This window comes from Zonotrichia leucophrys, chromosome 5 (assembly GCF_028769735.1).
Source record: "Zonotrichia leucophrys gambelii isolate GWCS_2022_RI chromosome 5, RI_Zleu_2.0, whole genome shotgun sequence".
NCBI classification, from domain to species: domain Eukaryota; kingdom Metazoa; phylum Chordata; class Aves; order Passeriformes; family Passerellidae; genus Zonotrichia; species Zonotrichia leucophrys.
The window spans coordinates 43538939-43559797 of NC_088175.1; the positions used below are offsets into that span (position 1 = coordinate 43538939).

Genomic DNA, 20859 nt, shown 5'->3' on the forward strand with positions numbered 1-20859 from the left:
GTATAAAATACGTGCAGGAGTCAATTTTCTCACCTCTGGAATAAAATGTGGCATATGGTTAGCCACTGTAATTAAGGACTGAAAATTAAGTCACTTTTGAACAAACCTGCTGGAAGAGCTGAAGTGAACATGGTATGGCTGCAGTTACCCCACAGGGATCTGGCAGGCGTGCAGACTCTGCTCCCAGAGGCCTTTGAAAGCATGCAAGTCAAATAGCTGGGTGCTAATGGCCATCTGGGAATTCAGTTGGCAAAAAGGAGCCATGGGCTGGCACAGAGCTATTGGAGCTGCTTCCTGCACTTGCTGTCCCACTGCTTTTCCATGTGTTGGAGAGTGAGGGTGCAGGGAATGCTATCCCTCTGTCAGGATAGCCTGCTGCACATCTCACCTCATCCTGCAGGAGCTTCTCCCCAGGGCCACCAGCCCTCAGGGTCAGAATCACTCTCCCCAGTGGCTGCAGGAGGGCTGAGCTGCCCTGGGAAGGCTGCCAGGAGGGCTCTGTGGATAGGAAATGACTGCTCCCTCTCCCAGCAGTTCCAAAACAGAGCACCATGTAGAGAGGCAAACTCTAAACGGCATGAGCTGGAGCGAAAGGCTGCGTGTGAAGTTCAGTCTCTGTGAGACAGAGTGCGCTGTCAAAGCAACGCAGTGAAATTTATCATGGTGCCAAACTTCCGATAATTAAAGTTTCATTGTGATGTACCACTGATTCCATCTCTTAATCTTCCAAATAGCAAGTGTCTGAAAAAAAAATGAAAATCTCTCCTTGCTGTCTGTTATGTAAGTGGTTCTGTAAGATTTAAAACAAAATCATTTTCAAAATGTTGAACCCACTGAGTGCAAGTCAGCAGCTTCCCCTTAACTGTTTTATAGAGACATATGTCTCTTGGGATCACTTAGCAAGGAAGTACTTTTTTTTTTATAAGTTTGCTTGAGGCCAATTTATCCCAAGCATTGAATTTATCCAGCTGTAACTGCAAAAAGAATTCATTTCCTGACTGCCAACTTGCAGCACTTCAACCAATGTAGAGAAGGAGGGATTGTTATTTACCAGAAATGAGGGGTCCATTTCTTTGATTAGGCTTGCATGCCTATCCTTGTTTTCATAAGACAACTTCTGCCTTTTCATTAGTAAGAAAAAAAGAAGAACCGGAATCAATGAGTCAGATCCTTAATCATTATAAATTGCAATAACTTTCTAGTTTTTCAATATTCAGCTGGCTGTGCTCCGTTGACCTCAGCTCTAGATACCTTAACTGTCTGGTGCTGAAGTGAATTTTCAAGCTTGTATCTCAATCCCTATTTGCTTCACTCCATCAGTGGTAAAGAAGGCTTGGTTTCCAAGGGTAATGTTGATGTTTTATCTTACTTAACTTAAAAACAAAGCTGTTTTTGATGAAATGGGGCAATCTGCAACATAAAGGTGAAATTACATTTGTCATGCCTTTGTTAAAAAGCAAATGCATTTGTCTGTTGAGTCATGCTAGTCCCACTAATGGAGGAGTAAAAATAGTATTTTTGGTAGGGAGAACATGGATTCACAGTTTTAGGAGTAGGTATATGCTGTTGCTTAGGACTGTCAGCTGAGAGTTAGCGGATTCTTTTCACTTCCTGCTCCCCAGTCCTGTCCTGAGGTGTGATACAGGGAAGGGGAAGAAAGGTTTGGCTGTCTATCTCAAAGCCCAGGAGGCAGCCCTGGGAAGTGGAAGGCAGAATTAGACAGGAACCCCTTCTTCCTGCACCCCTGTGCACAAAATGTATTTGGCAGGAGCTTGATAGTGGCAGCAGCGGAGGGTTTCTGCCTATCCTTCCAGGCGAGGTGGCAACACTCAGGAATTTTCCATTGAAATAGATTTCAGTTATTGAAATCTGCATATTCTGGAAAATCTGATTTTTTTTTTATTCCCCCTTGTATTACACCTGAAAATTTCAATTCAGTTGAAATACTTTAATCTTCTCTCAAAGAAACAACAATTGAAGTCTAGGACTTCTGATCTGTTCAAAATTAATTAGGCTTTGGTATGGTAGTTCTTGGTGGGAATTCTACTGGTGCTTCTTTGACTCTTGCTTGTGCTGTCTGCTTAGGTTTTTTGCCATGTTATACAGCAGCCTCTCTTTAATTAAGCTGTTCCATGAGTTCATGTAATCCATATTAATGCCCTCTCTCTCAATTTGGGGCAGAGAAAAATTACTGTTCCAGCTTTGGTAAAGCTGGTCTTCTTTGGACTCTGAGAGAGTAGGACATGCCTCAAGCCCTCCCCACATTTCTTGGAGTGTATCTTCATTTAGACCTGAAGCATCAGACTGATGAATCCATCTACTCACCTTCCTCTCTCGGGGCAAGAGCAGAAACAACCCAAGAATGCCTTTTTGGCATTGGTTTCCCTTTTGTTGCATTGTGCTCATTTTCCCCAACATTTGCCATAGCACCCCTGGAGAGCAGATGGAGAACTGAGCGCTGACGAGAAGGAGGAAGCAAAGAGGAGCACTGAAAGCAGGAATGCTTTGCTGCCAGAGGTATTTCCTTCCTCCTGCTTTCAGTGCAGGATAATGATGCCCTTTGTGCTGGCACGGGTGGTGGTGGCAGATGGACCGGCCGTGGCAGCGCACAGCCCACAGCTGCTGGCACACGGGGAGCGGCTTTGCTGCCATGCCTGGTGCCACAGCCAACAACCAGCCTCAAAGAGGGGCAGGGGGAGATTCTGCACAGCTGCTCTGAAGAAAAGATACCATTGAAAACTTCAGAGAGATGGGTAACTAGTGAGCAAGTTTTATTAAAAAGACCTGTATAATTATTCCTATAGCATTTTAATGTTCTTTCTATTTGCAGTTATCCATTATTTTTACACTGTTTTCCTGCTTTTTTCTTTGCTATGTTTGGCTGTTTATGTTCCCAGCTTGAACCTCAAAGTGAGGATTGCACAAGGCATTGAGAATCAATTTGACTCACTCGGCTGGCATCAAGGAAATTCAGTTAAAACCCAGTGTTAAACTTAACAGCATGCAATATATTCCAGAGCTTCCCAGTAAAGGTGCCTTCTAAAATCCTCAGAAACAGCTGTGTTTTATTGGGTTAGAGGTTCCATTAATGTCACCCAAGTCTAGCAGTTTCGGCATTCTTACGGAGCTAACAACGCAGGAGTTGAGCTGTGAAAGTGTCGCAGTAAATTCAGGACTTAAGCCATTTTACAGGAATAGAGAATGTATCTATCTCCCCTATAAAGGCCTGGTTTTTTTCCTTGGATAACTTTGTAACTACTTCTCACCTTACTGTTCTTTTTCACCTTGATGCTTTTGACCCTGTCCTTGCTTTTCTGCACAGAGAAATTTTGCAATTGATGTGAATCAAGATGGGCCCCCACCTGCTGACTGCTAAAGCTGCTTCTGCTGATTGTAACCACAGGATTACTCAAAGGCAAGTCTTGGCAGCCTGTAGACTGTTTGGGGGGTGGTGGTATCAAGATGTTGCAAGCATGGTAAAAGATCCATTCCAGAATGAAATTAGTGCTTTTGAACTTTTAGGCCAACTATTTGCGATTCCTATGAGAGATCTCTCATTACTGGAGAAAATGAGAATTGGGGATATTTTTCCCCAGACCTTAAAGGTAAAATTTGCAGCATGACTTAGAAATTATCTGATCTGGAGAGCAGAATGAGCATATCTCTTGGATATTTCTCCTATCCCTAAGGAAGAGTAAAGCCAAATGTTGTTGACAAAGCAGTGATTTTTACCAGCTCCCTAGTTTCAAAAAGAGGTTGTTCCTCTAATCTCAACTCTGTCATTGAATTTCAACCAAATTGTATATTCCCTTTAATAAAATTAGTGCTATATCTCTTATTAGTCTCACAGGCTCAAATCACTTATTTAAGTGTTTGAAAACAATTTTGGATTTTCAGCTGAATAATTTTGCATATACTTGAGTTTGAGCAAAGATTGTGTTCATATAAGCAATACTTCCCATTCCCTCTCTTTTTATAACAATAGCATGAAAATAATCACTTAAAGATGGCCCAGGTAAAGAAATTAATATAGAAACCCCATGAGTTGTGTGGCCTGATCTTCCTCTCGGTTTGTGTTTCTAACCCAAGTTAACCTCTCCTCTGTCAAATCCATCTACATCTGTTTGAAAGCTACATTATGTTCTTCTCCTTTGTAGTGTTTGATCTATGGATTCCTTTTGCATATTAAAATTGTTTCTAATTTCAGCTGCAAGTTTATGATGATAATAATGGCAAGTGCTCTGTGCAAGGTACATCTGTAAGGATTGTCTTTCAAAGGATCTTTTCACTTGTATAAGAAACTGTCTTTGACATCTTATTTTTTCAAAAAGTATTGTTTCTACTTGGAGGATGGCTCTGAATTTTAGATGAAAGGAGAACGACTAAGCAAACCAGTTTTTCCTTCACATTAGTTAAAGGTCAATTATCCAAAGCTCTTCTGCATTACAAATCCATGTCATAAGAAAGTGAATTAGGATAGTAAGAGTAATTGTATTAGATTATTTGAAGCGATGATATTCCATAGCAGCTTCACAACCAGGCAAGTTGCAGTAGCATTGATCTCTCAGAAATTGTCTCTCTAATTCAACAGGGATCTCCACTCAGAGAGGAGCAGCACAAGGCACACCCAACTTTCTTATGCTGATATCTTTTCTCAGTGCTGGGCACTGAGGAAGCAATTGTCTTTTAAGATCAATGCATTTGTGGAGGAAGAGTAGCTACTGATCACATTAATTTGAAGTTCATTTATTACCAGACAAGTGGAGGGGAAGTGTCCTCTTTGTGAGAGTACTCTTTGCCAATAGCCCAGAGGGTGGGCAGCTTTCTCAGCAGAACTGAGAAACAAAGAAAGCATCCTTATCAACTCACGTTTTCCTTGAGTCACACTCTGCCCATGTTCCCCCACTGAGGCTTAACTGCCTAAATGAAAACAAAACAAAAAACCCCCAAAACCCAACCCCAAAACTCCCAGATACCCAAAAGGCTGAAGTTGTATACTGAGGTAAGATGGTGTGCCTCTGAAATTGCAAACTATCCAGCTAAACTCTCTTTTAACTATACATACCTGCAAAAGAGCCACCTGCTGCTTTCTTTGAGCATCAGTTTCAAACCTTTATGCCAACCTGTTTGTGCTGTGCCACTCACAATGTTTGTATGTGGGTGACACCGGCACTCGTCCTTGCCCTCGTATATGAATGTCAAGATGGGGAAAGCAGGGAGGAACTTTTTTATTGCTCGTATGTCTCTGCCAAGATATTGGATTGGTCCATGGTTTTCTGATTTTAACGAGACTGGAACTCAGCCCAGACTTAGTCATTGCAGTGAATTCAGATGATTTTCCTTTCCTGCACATATTCTATTTTCTCTAATTCAAAAAAGTAGTTTAGATTGCATCCAGTCATGTGACAGAATAATTTTATTCACATGAAAACTTTTCCAGTTAAAGATGGATGTGCAGGTGCCAAGTCTGATTTATCATTCTTTTCATTTAGGTTCATAAGAAAAGAGATTTGGATATTGTGATCTGTGCCTGCTTTTCATATGGGTCCTAAGTTAAACCTTTGTAGCTGAACATTACTGAATTTCAGCAGTTAGAAACTGCAGCTCTTCTTTGGCAACACTCTCCTGAAGAATTAGAGCAGCTCTTCAGCTACTGCTAAGAGCAATATATAGCATATTGTCTTAGCATAAACCAAAATGGTTTCCACAAGTTTTACGATCCTTAAAGAACAAGTGGTACATAATGCTTTTTCCCCTTTAAGTGTTGATGCAAACTTCCACCTTATATCTCAGACTCCTCCTGTTTTCCTTTTAGGTTGCATCCCATGAGCAGTATTAGAGCACACAGCAAAACCAAGTCATGACCTGACAGCAAATAGAAATACCAGGGCATAAACCAAGAGCCTTGGAGTAGCCCATACCATGTTGACATTAGTGAGTTAATCCAGTGGAGGAGAGTGAAGAGGGAAAGCCATTTTTTTTCTAATTAAAAACAAATGTATTGCAAACACTGAAAGCACAAGGCTAGATCAAGACACTACAAAATAATTCTTGAGTAACGTTTTTGTTTGATTACATTGTCAGGATTCTGAAACAAATTTTAGTCACTTTGCTTTTCTCTGGCTTTATCAAGGTATTCTTATCTGTACTGGAGTTTGTAGTGAGCAGATTTTATATAATCCTGGGCTCCTGCTGAGACCCTTCTCCCTGACTGATGACCAACTATTTCTCACCTTGAAACGTGAAAAACAGAGGTTGAAGATTCTGGCTGGGGAGAAGGGGGTTGTTGGCCTGTTTTTCTTTGGGGACCGTGTCTTTAACTGGGAATTTTTTGTTGGGTTTTTTGGTTGTTTGCAGGTCTTGGGAGTTTTTTGAGCATTAACTGTGTATGTTTTCTTCCTAGAGACTGCTTTCAGATACCTTCAGCAGACTAAGGTGCAAAGTTCTTTGAGAAAATACCAGTCATGAATGCACGGGTCTGGCAGTGCTGTCACAATGCTAGGTTTAAGGACTGCCCTTAGTTTCATTAAGCTTCATGTCAATTCCTGAAAGGAGACCAACTACTCTGTGAAATCACACACTTGGTAATCTTGCTTCTGCTTTGATTTTTTTTTCCTTAAAATCACACAGGGTTTTCACTGTCTTTTGGGGGGCAGGGGAGAGGGAGGCAGAGTACATCATATGGCAGTGTTGCTGGTAGCACTGTTCCATACTTGGCTAGGGATGCCTCAGAACTGCAGTGGTAAAATCCCAAGGTTCTGGTTAGTTTCAGCCCTATTTCAATGGATCTTGCCAGTGCTTAAATGCATAGAAATGGTCTAATATTTAAAGTGCTTAAAAGCCTTACCTTCTCTATTAATGGGGAAGTTACAGCAATTAGTTATCCTTGTTTGGCAGTGTGGAAATCAAAGGACAAAAATGCAAATGTCCCATATTTCTGACTTGGATCACTTCTAAGCAATCTCTTGATGGGAACAGAAGGCAGTCACAGTCAGGGTTACAGCTGCTGCCTACCTGCCAACAGTTCATGCAAAACTACATTGGCTAGAAGTTGTGGGGTTTCTATTGTGGTTTGTTTGTTTATTAATTTATTTTTAGCCAGCCATTCTTTTGTAAAAGCATATAAGAGTACTTAAGCTTTGGACTTGGAATGCAATCCCGGAATTCTTGGCTGAGCAGGATATCATATGCTTGTCCTGCTCATTCTGTTCAAATTAGAAAGAAGACTGGATATACTCTTTGTTTGACAAGTAGCTGCCAGTACGATTAAAGGAAGCTTCAGTTTCATTCAACTGATGGCTATAAAATTACTTTACATTTTAATTTGTTCAAGCCTTTTACAAATCTCATGTCTTTAGCAATACTTATTGGTGTTGACTGGTCTGTTGTTATCCTATTTTCCAGCAGCTAACTTATTTTACTCATGCTAGCAACACAAATTATGGTAATTTGCTGATGTCATGTTATATACTATAATGTATCGAGACACAAAAAATATGAATTATCGCCTATTTATTAAGTCTTCCAGTTTGATATTTTAAAGTTTTTTGGTTTTATTACCTTTTTTTTTTTTATTCTTCTGGGTTCTAAGCACTCAGGTTGTGGCCATCTCTTCTGCCTAAATTCTTATGACAATCAATAGAACCATTTAGTCTGGAAGGATGTTTTAGGCAATTAAGTTAAGCATGTGTTTAAAGGCGTTTTTGGTTTAAGATGAAAATGGTCAGCAGCTGTTGGAAACAAGTCCTTAAGCCTTTATTAGAATGCATAATTAATCTTCTGACTTGATGAGAAGGGAAATATTAATTGGGTAATTTTCTGCCAGGTCTTAAGTGGCTTCATTTTGTCTAAATCAAAGTAATTAAAAGAGACTAAAAATGTAAAGTTTATGCAGTAGAGAACTGCATCTAGGCAATTCTGGTCTGCCAAGTGAATGAATTTCAGACAGGAAGAGTGTTCCTTCTGAAAATCAAGAAAACATTACTGATAAGATATTCCTCCTAATCTTTTTGAAATTGACTGAGGTTTTTCTTACCTTTTGAATGGCAGGGTTTTCAAGTTTCCTACCAGATGCTGTTGTTGATTTTTGTAGTCCTGATTGGGTTCAAAGTAGGTCTTGGTACTGATGCTAAATCAGGCTGGAAGGACTCTTTGTGATTTGAATTTGATAGAAATTACAATCCTGCCAGCTGTGTTTTATGTGTTCGGGCTCTGCATAAATAAGCATAAATCTCTTAGATTCCTTGATAAAAGTAGGTGTGCTTCCTTGCAGCTTTAAATGTGGGACCTGGAAGCAAAATTGTATTTTAAGCTAAATGTCAAGCTTTAAAAGTTAAATGATTTGGACTTGAGGTTCTCCCCCTTTTCTTTCTTTTTGTCATTAAAGTGATGTAGTAAAAATACCTCATAAGAACAAAATGATTGTGTGGGCCAATCCAGTTAATGCACAGTAATTTAACATTAGAATTAATGCAATGCTGTGGATTTCAAGTGGTTTAATTGACTTGCAGACCCCACTGCTCACCTCATCCTTCCTCTGGGGCTATCTAGAAAATCTTGGGCCATCCTTAAGGCAGATCCTCTTCTTTTGTAATAGCCTTGTCTCCAAGTCCTTAATGCTAAGCAAAAAGGATTACTTTGGTTGTGCTTGGGAAGTAATTGACTAAAGATACGAAGTAATGATAGTGTATTAAAACATGTATCATGTTTAAATAGCACTTGTATGACTCCAAAGGGAACGAATGGAGATGTGGAGTCATTCAAAGCCTATCTAGGGTTTATGATATCCTGTACACTATTTTTAAAAAGGTTTACATCTAATGGTTTGGCAAGGTTTGAGCATTTTGCAAATAACACTTTGTGGAGTGAGGATCGGCTTTCTCCCAAAAGCCTTGGAGGGAAGCGAAGCTTACATTTTATAGAGTTGGTTAGAAGCAATAAATGTGCAACAATGTTATTGCATTTCAGTGATTTTTACAGTCTTGTAATATATTGAAATCTTCTCCTACGAACACCAATATTCCTGTGCTTAAGAATAAGCAGCTAAATGGTGTTGGCCATATTTCCATGCTAGAAATGAGAACAAAGTGTGCACTCTGTATGAAGCAGTTACCAGGGTATACCCAGAGTTTCAGGCCTATCACTAGTCTTGAATTTTCACATTCCTGTAGAGGAGCTACACCATCATGCAGTCCTTGCACATTCCTTACGCTAATTTAGAAATTAGCCCCTAGAAGAGGTGATTTGAAACGCTGACCCGGCCTCAAATCATTGAGTGCTGGCATTGATTGCAGTGAAACCTGCTTTTCGCTGCAGGCCTTCTGAAAGGGGAAAAATAGTTGATAAAATGAACATAGTGGGAGAAATCCTGCCTTAATTGCCAAATGAGAAAGGGATACAGTGAACTACAGGATCCTGAATACCTTCCTTTAAAGTCAAGAGTGCAGAATAGGAATGTTTCCTTTATTTGGATTTGAGGGCTCTTAGGAATGCAAGCTGGTATCTGGCTAAAAATGGACCAGCTTTTCAAAACTGCTTAATAACTTCCCTTGTTACTGGGATCCAAAAATCTTTTTAAATGCTATCACTGTCTCTTTAATGGGGTGAAGGGACCCATCCTGGACCTTTGCCCTTTCAGCCATATATTTCAGAAGCTCTAGAAAATGTGAGTTGTAAGAATTACAGGAAAGGGGTTGAATTCCTCTGAGGGTGGGCACAGCTGGGCAGACCCAGCTGGGGGATGCAGGTGTCCGTTGCTAGGTGATATGTACTTACCTGCCAGAGGTGGCTTGGAAGACTTGAAAATTTTGTTTGACTGTCTGTGGGGGACAGACAGCATGCATCAGTCTCAGCTCTTGGGAGGGAGGGGGCAGATGCCACGAGTCTGCAATGCCATGCTCGGCATCTGAGCCAGCTGTGCCAGCAAGTACCAGGCATGATGTCTTGTGCTCTGGGGCTAAAAGTGGGAAAACTGAGAACTGCAGAAATGCAGGCTGTTTTCAAAGAGCTGAGGATTAAGCCTTGCTTGGATCACCAACATATAATTAAAGCAATTTTCAAGATGAAAAGGAGAGATATGTTGTCTCCTACTTCTGAGCCTTAGTCCAGCTAAGCAAGAACTACATGTTTAATTCTGAAGAGTGAATAACTTTGATGCCCAGTTCAAATGGGCTTAAGTTAATTGAGCCCTTAGCTAGATTGGGGTCATATTTTTTTGTTCCCCTCTCTCTAATTAGTGCAACTGCTTAGCAATGATATTTCCCACGACTTAGTGGTAAGTCACCACTTTATAATTTTCTTTTAACATTTCTGAACTGATTTCATTTTGAAGATCACTACCAATTAGCACTAATCTTCCTATGGACATTGGTGGACTTTCAATGCTTTGTGAAGTTTATGGCCTACATTGAACTGAAGTTAGTTTTAGAAATGCAAAATAAGGGACACAGGGCTGAGGTTGGGTTTTTCATAACATCACAGTTATGTGTCTTTAATAAGGATTCTCTGGTACTGAAGACATTTCACAGGGTCAGAGTACTTCCTTTATTTCATTAGAGTGAAATAGAGACTACAGATAAGTCATTAAGTGGCCTGGAAATCCCTACTCTTGCGTGCAGGCTTCTTTCCATCATGATTTATGCTAAGCTTAGAATGATCTCTTTAGAACTTTAAATACAGTAAACAAGACCAAATTTCACGTTGCACTAGAGCTTTCAGATAGAACTAAGTAGAATTATGGCAGGGCTAAATCTGACTAGCACGTATGGATTCTCTGGCAGTAAGATGTAAGAAGGGAAGGATAAGGGAGATCAGTGGTTTGGTTTTGATCTCTTGGGACTCACTGTAAATCAGTAAGGCAATAATCTAAAATTAATGCAGTGACCATGGCAATAATGATGTGAGAACACACTTGGATCCATTAACTCCTCATTCCAGTTGCTACAGAAGGGCTGGGACCATAGTGCTTGCTCTAAGCACTATGAAATGCATTTTCAGCTGTGGTTCATACCCAGCTGGTTCAGCCATCATCAGTAGTGTCTGCCTACCTGTCTAAGCTGCCTAGCTGCTCTAAGAATTCAGAGGATCCATGCAATACTGGAGAGATTTGCATTCCCAAAACATCACTTCCTGTCAGATTCAAATTGAGAGAAATCTCACTCCTAATTGATTTCTTCTTTTGCATCAAAAAATTATCCCTAAAGTATTTTCAGGGTCTTGTACCTTCACAAAGCAAGTTCAGGAAAAAAAATTGTTCTGTGATCTCTGTGGCAAAATGGTCAACCCTGAGCCAAGTTAGCACAGCCCTCAATTTAAATGTTCTCTGCAACACATGCAGAGGGACTACAAAATGCTTTGTTGCTGCTATGTTTTGTTAGATGATCTTGACGAGAATTAATCTGAGCTCTGCATCCTTGTTATCTTTGCGGCTAGAAAATACAGCATCATGTTATTTCCATCCTGTCCCAACAATATTGTTGTTCTGGGGAGACAGAAATGTTAAAGTGTCAAATATGGTAAAAAAGCTGAATTAGGAGGATGCAAAAGGGAAGAGTTTCTTTTGTTACAGCTAATAATAGTTGTGCCTCCTTGCGGAGGCCACCTTGTGCCTGCTTCTGGAGCATGGTAGTCCATTGCTGGGCCATGGTTGTGGCTTTTAAACCTTTTGTGCAGTATTTCCCTCCTTCCTCAGTCAGGAGGAATCAGGAGTGTGATTTCCATTTTGCAGCAATGAGCTTTTCACTCTATGTCTTGGGGGAGTATCAGCAGAGTTTGGAGTATCTCCAGTTCTCTCTGATACATCATTTGTGGAACTTGTGTGTGTCCGTCCCCTTCGTTTGGCACGTGCTGAATGCTCAGTGCCTCCATCCACACCAGGCAGTCCCTGAGCTGCCAGGGTCTCTTTACATCTGCAACAGCAGCTGTGATATCCCTACACACAGAAGGATTTCCCTCTGTCCCCACAGGGAGCTGAAGGGGCTGTCTGAAGCGAAGCTGGTACAAACGCGATCTTCCTGGAGAGTCTTTGCCTCTGGAGGCATTAATGACTTTGGAGGCCTGAGGGCCAGGCCTGAGGCAGGAGGACTTTGTGGCTATGTTCCAAGTTAGCATCCCTCAGAAAGCACTTCATCCAGGAAGGAATATCCTGAGAGGGGAAAGACTACAAGACTCTTCTCCTTATGTTGTTCAAAGGAGACTTGTGTAAACTGATTGCTTCTTGGTTGCACTCTCTCTCTCTGGGTTTTGTTTTTTTGTTGTGTTTTTTTTTTTTTTCTGAAGGATGTAGAATAATTGTTAAACAAAATAACCTTGTTAAATCAGAATGAGATTAAACCAGCCTGGTTCATTCCGACTACTTTGTTTGTTAGCTGTTTTTCCATTTCAGTTGCGTGCAGTGTGCTTTTGCTGGCATTATTTTTGTTCAGCGAGAGGGCAAGCAGGAAGGAAAATGAACTCTCACTGCAAATATTTGGAAAGAAGGAGACCGGACTGTGTGTGTGAGGGAAATATTTGAGCTATGTGATTTTTAAATGTTGCTGTACTATCTGGCTGTGTTTTACCTTACATACCACAAAACAGGAGAACCTGTTAGGATTCTCCTCACTAGTAAATAAAAGGTTTTCTGCTTCCCTACAGGCTGCCTCATTTTCTCCCAGCAGTTCATAAAACTGTGGCATGTCAAAAAAAGCCCCTCTTGATGTATTGACTTGATTTTTCCATTAAAATTAATTGCTTCCTATTTGATGAATGGTGATAAATAATGACCTTTCAAATGTGCTGCAGTCTCAAGTATACTTAAAGCTCTTAGTCAAGGGACTTTGCAGGTATCTGCAAGTCATGGCTTCACAGAGGGGATGCAGGGAAGAAAGATTTTTGTGGTAAAGCACCACAGTCGAGTTGTTAACTCTTACCCATAAGTGGGAATGACTTTAGTTAACAGGTGGTGTATACAAAAGCACCATTGTTGTCCTACTTGAGTTAGTGCCACATTGAGATCTGACAGATCTTTTATTTCCTTCCTAGAAAATCTTAATTCAGTGTAGTTGAAAAGAAACAAACTCAACCCCCAAAAATTGTACAAAAATCACATGCCATGTCAGGATGTTATTCTGTGGTCAAATTAAGACCCTGACCAACTGATTTAGTTCAGTTAATTGGAGGAGCACACGTGAGGAACTTGAATACATAACCAAAAACATTGCATGTAACATTTAGACAGGTCTCCTCCTGTTCCCACCCTATTTAAAAGAACAAACTTCTGGTTTCCTTTTACTGTCAACTGCAGCAAAATTTCAGTCAGATTCAGTTATGTTTTGTCTCTTATATCTGGCAGGTTGCAGGTTGTCTCGTCTTACTCCAACCTGTCCAGCAAAGTTTATGTCCATGCCTGCTCTGGGTGCCCTAAAATGGACTTAAGTCTCAGCTGTTCCACACCATTCATTGCTATCAGCTCCTGCAGCTCCTGTCACTTGTATCTTCCTCTATGTACTTTTCTGATTTTTTATTTCAGATCAAATTTGAACTAATATTTCAATTGAATTTATATCTCTTCGTGCTTCTTCCCAAGCTCCTTGGTTTTTAATATTATTTTTCAAACACTGAAGAGCATTTTAGAAAACATTGAGTGCACGCAAAATATGTTTTTAAAGATTTTTATTAATTGGGCAATATGCTCAAAAGGAAAGAAACTTTTGTTAACGGTTTTCTGTTTCTCAGTTCTGTTCCCCTTGTCTGGCTCTTTTTCTAGTGTCTCAGAGCTCTGCATGCAGATGAAGCAGAGAATGTGAATGGGGAGTGCAGAGTATCCCTAAGGAGTCTTTAAGCATCATAGTGGTAATGTATTTCTTTTTCCCCCTAATTTCTTGTGCCTCTGAAAGAAGACTTTTCAAAAAAGCCAAACCTTTTCTCTCTGAAAGCAAAGCAACATCTTTTTTGTAGAGAAACTGCATGGTGGATCCCTATATGATTTGCAGTGAGACTGCTGGGCTGTGTGTGAGGGTTGAGGGTAGACAGGAAAATCTGCATGTAGCACATCAAATTATTATTAAACAGTTCTGGCAGAATCTGTCAAGGAAAGTAAGATAAATCAGGGTGAAGGCAAAAAACAATTGTGTAAGGTAGTTTATACAAAGCAGTTGCCATTATAAATAATAAAGCAAAAAGGCACTTTGGAAGCTTTCCAATTCATTTTTACCAGTTCTGCCTTAAATAACTGACAGTTTTTGTAGTACTTTGTGTTCTCACTCATTCCTCTTCCTTTGCTACGGGAATCTCCACAAGTACTCTTGGCTTCTTGGTTTGGATCATAAATCTGCATCTTTGTTTCTTGCTCTTGTTTGTTTGTGTTTTGTGTGCCACATCCTAGGACCTAATCACTAAGGCCATGTTCTTTATATAGATCTCTTGGCATCCAAGGCTTGTTTCTAGCCAGAACCCTCCCAGATAAACAGAAACATGAAACCTTGGCTGTTAATGCCCTGCCCCACTGAATCCTTTGTTCTCAGAAAGAAATCCCAAAAACCTGTAAAGAACGTCTACGTTTTAAGGAAAAGTGAGACTGCTATGGGATTCTGACCAGACCATAATTAAATATTGGTACCAATCTATCTTTCAGTTTGCAAGCAAGCAAATTATTAATCCAGGTTTTTAAATCTGAAGAAAATTGATAAAATAATTAATTCTTCTTGTCAGGAGTAGTTACAGAAACGCTGTCTCTGATGGCCCAAATTCTCTTGGCCAGAGACAAGGCTGCCAATTGCTGTATTTAGCATCAGTGCAGCATAAAAGTCCTGCTGTCTCAGACATCTGTCAATACCAGATGAATTGTTTGGCTAAGTATGGAGGACAGAATACAGGTGAGGTTCTCTTCCCATCGCAGTCAATAATGAAATGCTTGCTGATGTCCAAGGGCAGTGTAATAAATATGTGGGGAAATGTTTAAACCCATGACATCTTGAAATATTAATTAGTATAATAAAATGTCTGATTGTTTTGCACATACCTTGCTCCTCCCTTTTTCTTGCCTTGGGCTAGTGGTCTTATTATTTAAGTCTGAGAAATAGAATAAATATTATCACTGTTTTAATTCTAGGTTAAATATTAGCCAATCTTAATTTAAAAATACTTCTCTGTTAAAGCAAATGGTAGGTGATGGTTTATATACTCGAGCAATGAGATTTATTTTCCTTATAACTGGATAAAAACAGGTAGTGGTGTTTCTCTTAGTGTAGTGAAATGCTGTTTAAATATTCAGAGAACCTGTAGTTAACCTGCAAATTAAATTATTTTATTTTTAAAAAAGCTGTTAATTTCAGTAGAATCAGAGAGGGCCATTTGTAAAATAATGGATCTCTGTTTAGAAAGTGTCAACTAAAGTTGTTGTGCAATTAAAAAAATTAACTAGAAGATCCTTTCTCAAAATGACAAATCTGTAATAGGATTTGTTAACGTAGTGCCAATTCTTCTTGAGATAATTATTTCTTAAATTTGAAAATCAAAAAGTATCACTCGATATCCATCAGGTGCCTTAAGCATTGCCTTTCAACATCTGCCAGATAACAACATTTCATGGAAAGGGGCGCCTGAATTGAGCATGGAATTTTTCCTTCAGAATCAGGCCTCTGGATCTGCTGACTGTCCTTTTCCAAGGAAATGGATTGGATCCTAGTTGCCTTCAAACACAGGGTTATCCAGAAATCCTGAGGAGGAATCGGCCCAAACTGAAAGTGGATTGGGCCCAGATTTGACCATCTGAACTACTGAGAGAGGAAGGAGAGGCTACAGCAAGGAGAAATGAAAGCTGTTGACATGTGGCAGATGTGTCATGTGGATTGATTAAAACAGAGCTAATCCATGGGGGACATCTTTAGTGTGGCCTTTGGGATTTTGCTTTTTTCCTGCTTGCCCGTGCGATTGTGCCGGGCAGCCTTTGGAGCCTCTGGTGTGAGAGCAGCTGGGGGTGACCTGAGGTTGTCCCTGTTGGAGCAGCTGTTGAGCTGGGAGGGGAGGCTGCTCCTGCCTTTCCAGGGCCATCCCCCTCACTGTGAAGCCGTGCTGACTCAAAGTGCTTGCAGCTCTGTAGCTGGCCTGGTGTGACAGCTTGATGTGATGTTGGAGAGCAATGACAAACAGCCAGGAGGTGATGGGAATAGCTCTTGCCTGTTGTGAAAGGAAATGCTAAAAGCCAAAGAGCAGCCCTGCCCTGGAGAACTCTCCTGTGAAAAGCAACTCAATGTCCATCTCCACTCAGAAGCTGAAGTAATGTAATATTAAAGAATGTGCTGTAACACATGCAACACTGGAAATGCAGCTGTGGCACTGCTGAGTCTGAGCATGCCAGGACCAGCTGGACACCTCCATTACCCTGACTCCTGGGTGCCAGAGCCAAGTGAAGCCAGTTTTGCCATGGTCAGACCTAACACTGCAACAACCTGGGTTTGCCAGCCCAGTATATCGTGCTCGGGCTGTTTTTTTTCAGCCATGTCACCATCACATCAAACAACTTCCAGAAATAGCTCCACCTTGCTTCTGCCAGTATAAGTCTATTGTTGACTGCAGCAGGATTTGGGCTGCCAAGCGATTGGTGTACGTCAACATATTTCTATGGAATTATTTGGCATCACTTTAGCACTTCAGGTAAGAAAGTGATTTAGCTGAGAATGCTGTGGTTAGGGTAGCCTGAAACATCTGTGTTAAGGAGCATTCTTCAGAGCTAGATTGAGAGAAATGAATGACTGTGCCCCATTTTTTTTAAGGAGCTAGTCCTGTGTCTTAGTCAACACACATTTCATAAAGCATATGTGGATGGTGAGAAGCTGGTGGAAAACTAGTTCAAGAGTTTCCATTCTTGCAACTTGTTTGTCTTCCATTCTTCTGTTCCTTTCATGACTAAACAAATTTGTCTGGATGCCTTAGTTTCTACTCAATGAAACTTCAGTACTCTGTGGGAATTCAGTAAACCAGAAACACAACTTGGTGCTTGAGAAGCTGCTTCCATTTTGAGAATGTGTTTCTAGAGAAGTAGGGTGTGAGTAGATGTGGGTAGTGAAAGAAATGGCACCAATCATTGCAGTCTTGATTTCTGAAGGCATTTCCTGAGTTATTTTAAAGGTTTTACGTATGGTTACTGAAACCTTAACTCTCTGAATATGAACTGTTTTTCTAAAATGAAAACTATTAAGCCTGGACTTTGTTGCTTCATTGCAGTCACTTGAAACACTTTATCCTCTGAGATTCACACACAACAATTTCTTCCATTGAAACAATATGGAGAAAAGCTTTACCTGCTCTTACCTTTCACATCATGTCATCTTCAATTTGCTAGTATATACGTGTATATGTTTTATACTCTGTACTTTTATGTTTTCTGTTGTGTCATTTTTACTGAGAGAGTTTACATCTGCTTTTCTAAAGAATTAATTTTTCTGTGGAGACAAAAATCAACTGGGTTTTATTCTAAATTAGAAGTTGTATTTCAGCATTGGCAAGGTATGGCATGTGAGGTATGTCACATAGGACATTTGCTGAATGGCTTCCAAATGGAAATAATAAATACTGTAGGCATTAAGTTACCTTGTAGAAATGGATCATAAATTGAGTCAGAAAAGGTATATATGTAAACCAGACTCAAAGGTAGCTGTTGTTTACATGCCAGCAATTTACACTGGCTTCTTTCTCTGTGCAATCAGTCGTTACCACAGAAACTGCAACAACACACGGCACTGGGAGAGACAAAGCTCCTTCATTAAGAAAGGCAATCACTAGCCATAAAATTCTCTTCATCTTATCCCTGCTGTTCAAAGGGTGTAAAATGCTGGTATGTCACAGTCTCATTGCAAACAATGTAAATTCAGCCTTTTTGCAGGAAAATGCTGTTGGTTATGGCCATTGGACAATGCAGGTTTTACTGAAAGCTCATCTTTGTGCTGCTGCTGGGTTAGAAACAGCCCCACGATGTAGACCTTGAATGAAGCATGGAAGAATTTGGTAAGAATTAACCACTACCTCTAGTATTCTTTAATCAGTTATGGGGAAGGTGTTTTAATTGTTTTTCCCCACAGGAGCCAAATAAAAAGGCATTCAGATGCTCTTGTGCAGGTCCGAACAGTGGGTCTGAGACTGTACAGACTCAGTTTCTATGAGAATGCTGATGGAAGTGAGAACACCCTTTCCCATATCTTTTTCCTTAAGGCAGAACAATAGGTTGGCTGCAGACATAAAAACCCCTTGAATTTGAGGGAATTTGTGGCTGTGGAAATTGTAGTCAGGTTGTGTCTCCATGGCAATACAAGGGTGGACAGGGACTCTTCTGCCATTGCTTTCCCTAGAAACAGCTATGCGTAAGGGCTGGAAAAAAGTAGACAAACTCATGTGCCTAAGGCCCTTAAGAAAGGAAAGATCAGACATTTCTTCTTCATAAACTCAGTACAGCCTCTTTTTCCTTTACATGAGCCTGCCTTTAGGCTTTGACTGCAGACTCATCAGGAGTGGACATTTTAGGGATTCCCTGTGGGATCCAGTCTGCTCTCTGAGCTCTCCAAGCAGGAGTTCTATGAACAAATAGAGAGGCAAAGGCTTTTCCATGCTTTAATAATGTGTCTTAATATGAATCACTTTCTAGGTGCAGGAGCATCACTATATTTTCATCTGTGCTCTTGGTGCTTGCTGGAGCCCTCATCCATTTGCAGCAAATGTTGGACACCAGATTTGCCTGCAAGGGTCAGATTCCCACTGCAGGATGTGCAGGACAGAGTGGTAACCCCAAGCATGGGCAGTGTTGGTGCTTGTCAAACAGCACCATCTCTGCTGCTGGGGCACCTGAGGTCACAGTGGAAGTACAGGTAGCTCCAGGGAGCCAGCATTCCTTCTGTTTCCTGTAAGGCAGTGGAAAAAATTCAGACTGCCAGGAGGGAGAAATGATGGAGCTCACTGTAATCTCACTGCTGAGTATCCTGTGAGATGCTGACACTCTGCCTTAATGGGCTTGAGGTAGCTTACATCCCTTTTAGGAAAATGATTTAGTAGATGGTATAAGCCACAGTCTGGCATGATAAACTTCCATGGATACCAACAAATTTAGGCAGAGCTCCTGAGCTGCTCTAGACCTCTGTCTGGTGGTGCTATATAGCTTTAAATGAAGATATTGCCATCAATCAGCTTGTCACCTACCTCACTACCCACTTGTATTAAATGATTTCACTATCAGCTAAGATGGAGCACACCACTGAGTGTCAGATTATAAGTGTCTAGAGAGATTAGATACTGAAATTAGATGGATAACATCAAAGCTGCTGTGCTGGATCTCCCAGTATTGCTGTTGCCAATGTGTCCTTCTCCAGTCAGATAAAACCTTACTGTGCTGTGCTCCCTCACTTGCTTCCCTGAACAGAGAATGCAAAAATGAGGGTTGTAAAGTCCTGAGAAAATCCCAGCATCTTGGACACTACATGAGCAATGTGACATCTAATTCTCCTCTACAAATGTCTGGTATGTTGCAGCATGTGCCTCAATTCATCAGATGCCTTAGCAAGCTCTGACTATGTCTTGTTCAGTTTCTTAAATCAGTTCCTTCTCAATCAGCTTTTCCTTGGGCTGGACTTGGTACAAAGATAATTTTAAAAAGTAGTAATTACATTATTGGTAAAAAAAAAATGGTGAGCTAAGAGATCTGAAAATTGGTGAGGCCCAAGATGACAGTCATCCTTGGGGAAACTATCCTTCTCCCTGGGAAAACTGATTTAATGTGTTGGAGTAGCATGGGATTTAAAACTGGATGCATGGGTGTTAACATAATGCCTCAGTTTCTGTTTTCTTATGACAGGAAAATATTCTGCTGAGAAAAAGCTAAAGATATTGAGAGACAGCATTTAAATTCCTGTTTCCACTGGTGTTATCCTTTTCTAAGGGAGGGGAACAATCTTAGGAATATGCAAAGGGACAACTGGGTTCATTGGTGGACTCTGATACAGGAGGTCAAAGGCCTTGTTGTAGATGTCTCTGGATTATGTTAGAAACTGTTTCGTGAATGCTGTGGAAATGTTCATAAATGTGTAGGAATTAATTATTCATAAGTCACACCTGTAGAAACAAGCAGACTGCTTTTGGCTCATATTTTGAGTGATAAAGAGGAGTACAAGAGTACAAGAACTCATTAAACAATCACAGTGACTTTTCTAAATTAAAAAACATAATGACTTAGGGTCCCTGAGATTTATACTGGGAGAGGATCTTCTCTATTTTCTGTAGAAAGATTTTTTTTTCCCAGCTCTCCAACTAGATTCCACACTTGTAGAAAAGAAGAAAATGGTTCTTGGAGTTTAAATATGTATGTGGATGTATGTACCTATAAAAATTAAGGTTATTTTGCTCATACTAATTATCATTGCAAACTATCTCAACCTCCCTACTTAAGTGAGCTATCATAGCATGGCTTTGTTCTGTAATGGCACCCTCTGAGTGCTCCTCCATGAAAATTATAAACTACACTGAGGAAAATAAAGTAATAAAGGCAGTAGTATGTCTCCAAAATAATTTTGGGGAATTTTCTGGGAACTTTTTATGGTAGAAATGTTATTTTTTGAAATCTCTGTATCTATTCCTGAACTGCACCATTTGGCAGTGTTGAAACAGAATTTAGTTTTATGCCAACGATGCCCTTAATTCATGTATTATCTTAAAATCATTCCCTGCAATTTGTGTTGCAAAAGAGAATTATTTTTTTAATTTTCTTTTTTTTTTTTTTTAAGTGGAAGGTTAATATAGTTGTAAATTAAAATTTTCAACCCTGACAGGATCACATGGAAGAATTCCATCTCAGCTTTACCAGCAAGTACCAGGGTCAACTATCAAACAAAATACAAAACT

The 20859-nt window shown here is 40.2% G+C and overlaps 1 protein-coding gene and 1 long non-coding RNA gene across 6 annotated transcripts in view; one reads left to right on the plus strand and one right to left on the minus strand.

Annotated features, from left to right (window-relative positions):
* The window catches only part of LOC135448679 (uncharacterized), a 46893-nt gene extending 30185 nt beyond the window's left edge, over positions 1-16708 (plus strand). Inside the window, exons 2-5 of one of the 2 annotated variants that reach the window (XR_010440554.1) lie at positions 2428-2517; positions 3323-3415; positions 13745-13830; positions 15608-16708. This is a non-coding gene — a long non-coding RNA (uncharacterized LOC135448679). Of the gene's footprint in view, positions 1-2427; positions 2518-3322; positions 3416-6403; positions 6579-13744; positions 13831-15607 lie in introns of those variants that run through there. The other variant, XR_010440555.1, reaches the window with a different exon arrangement.
* Positions 1-20859, minus strand: part of KCNC1 (potassium voltage-gated channel subfamily C member 1) — a 123347-nt gene that overhangs the window by 80316 nt on the left and 22172 nt on the right. The window lies entirely within an intron of this gene.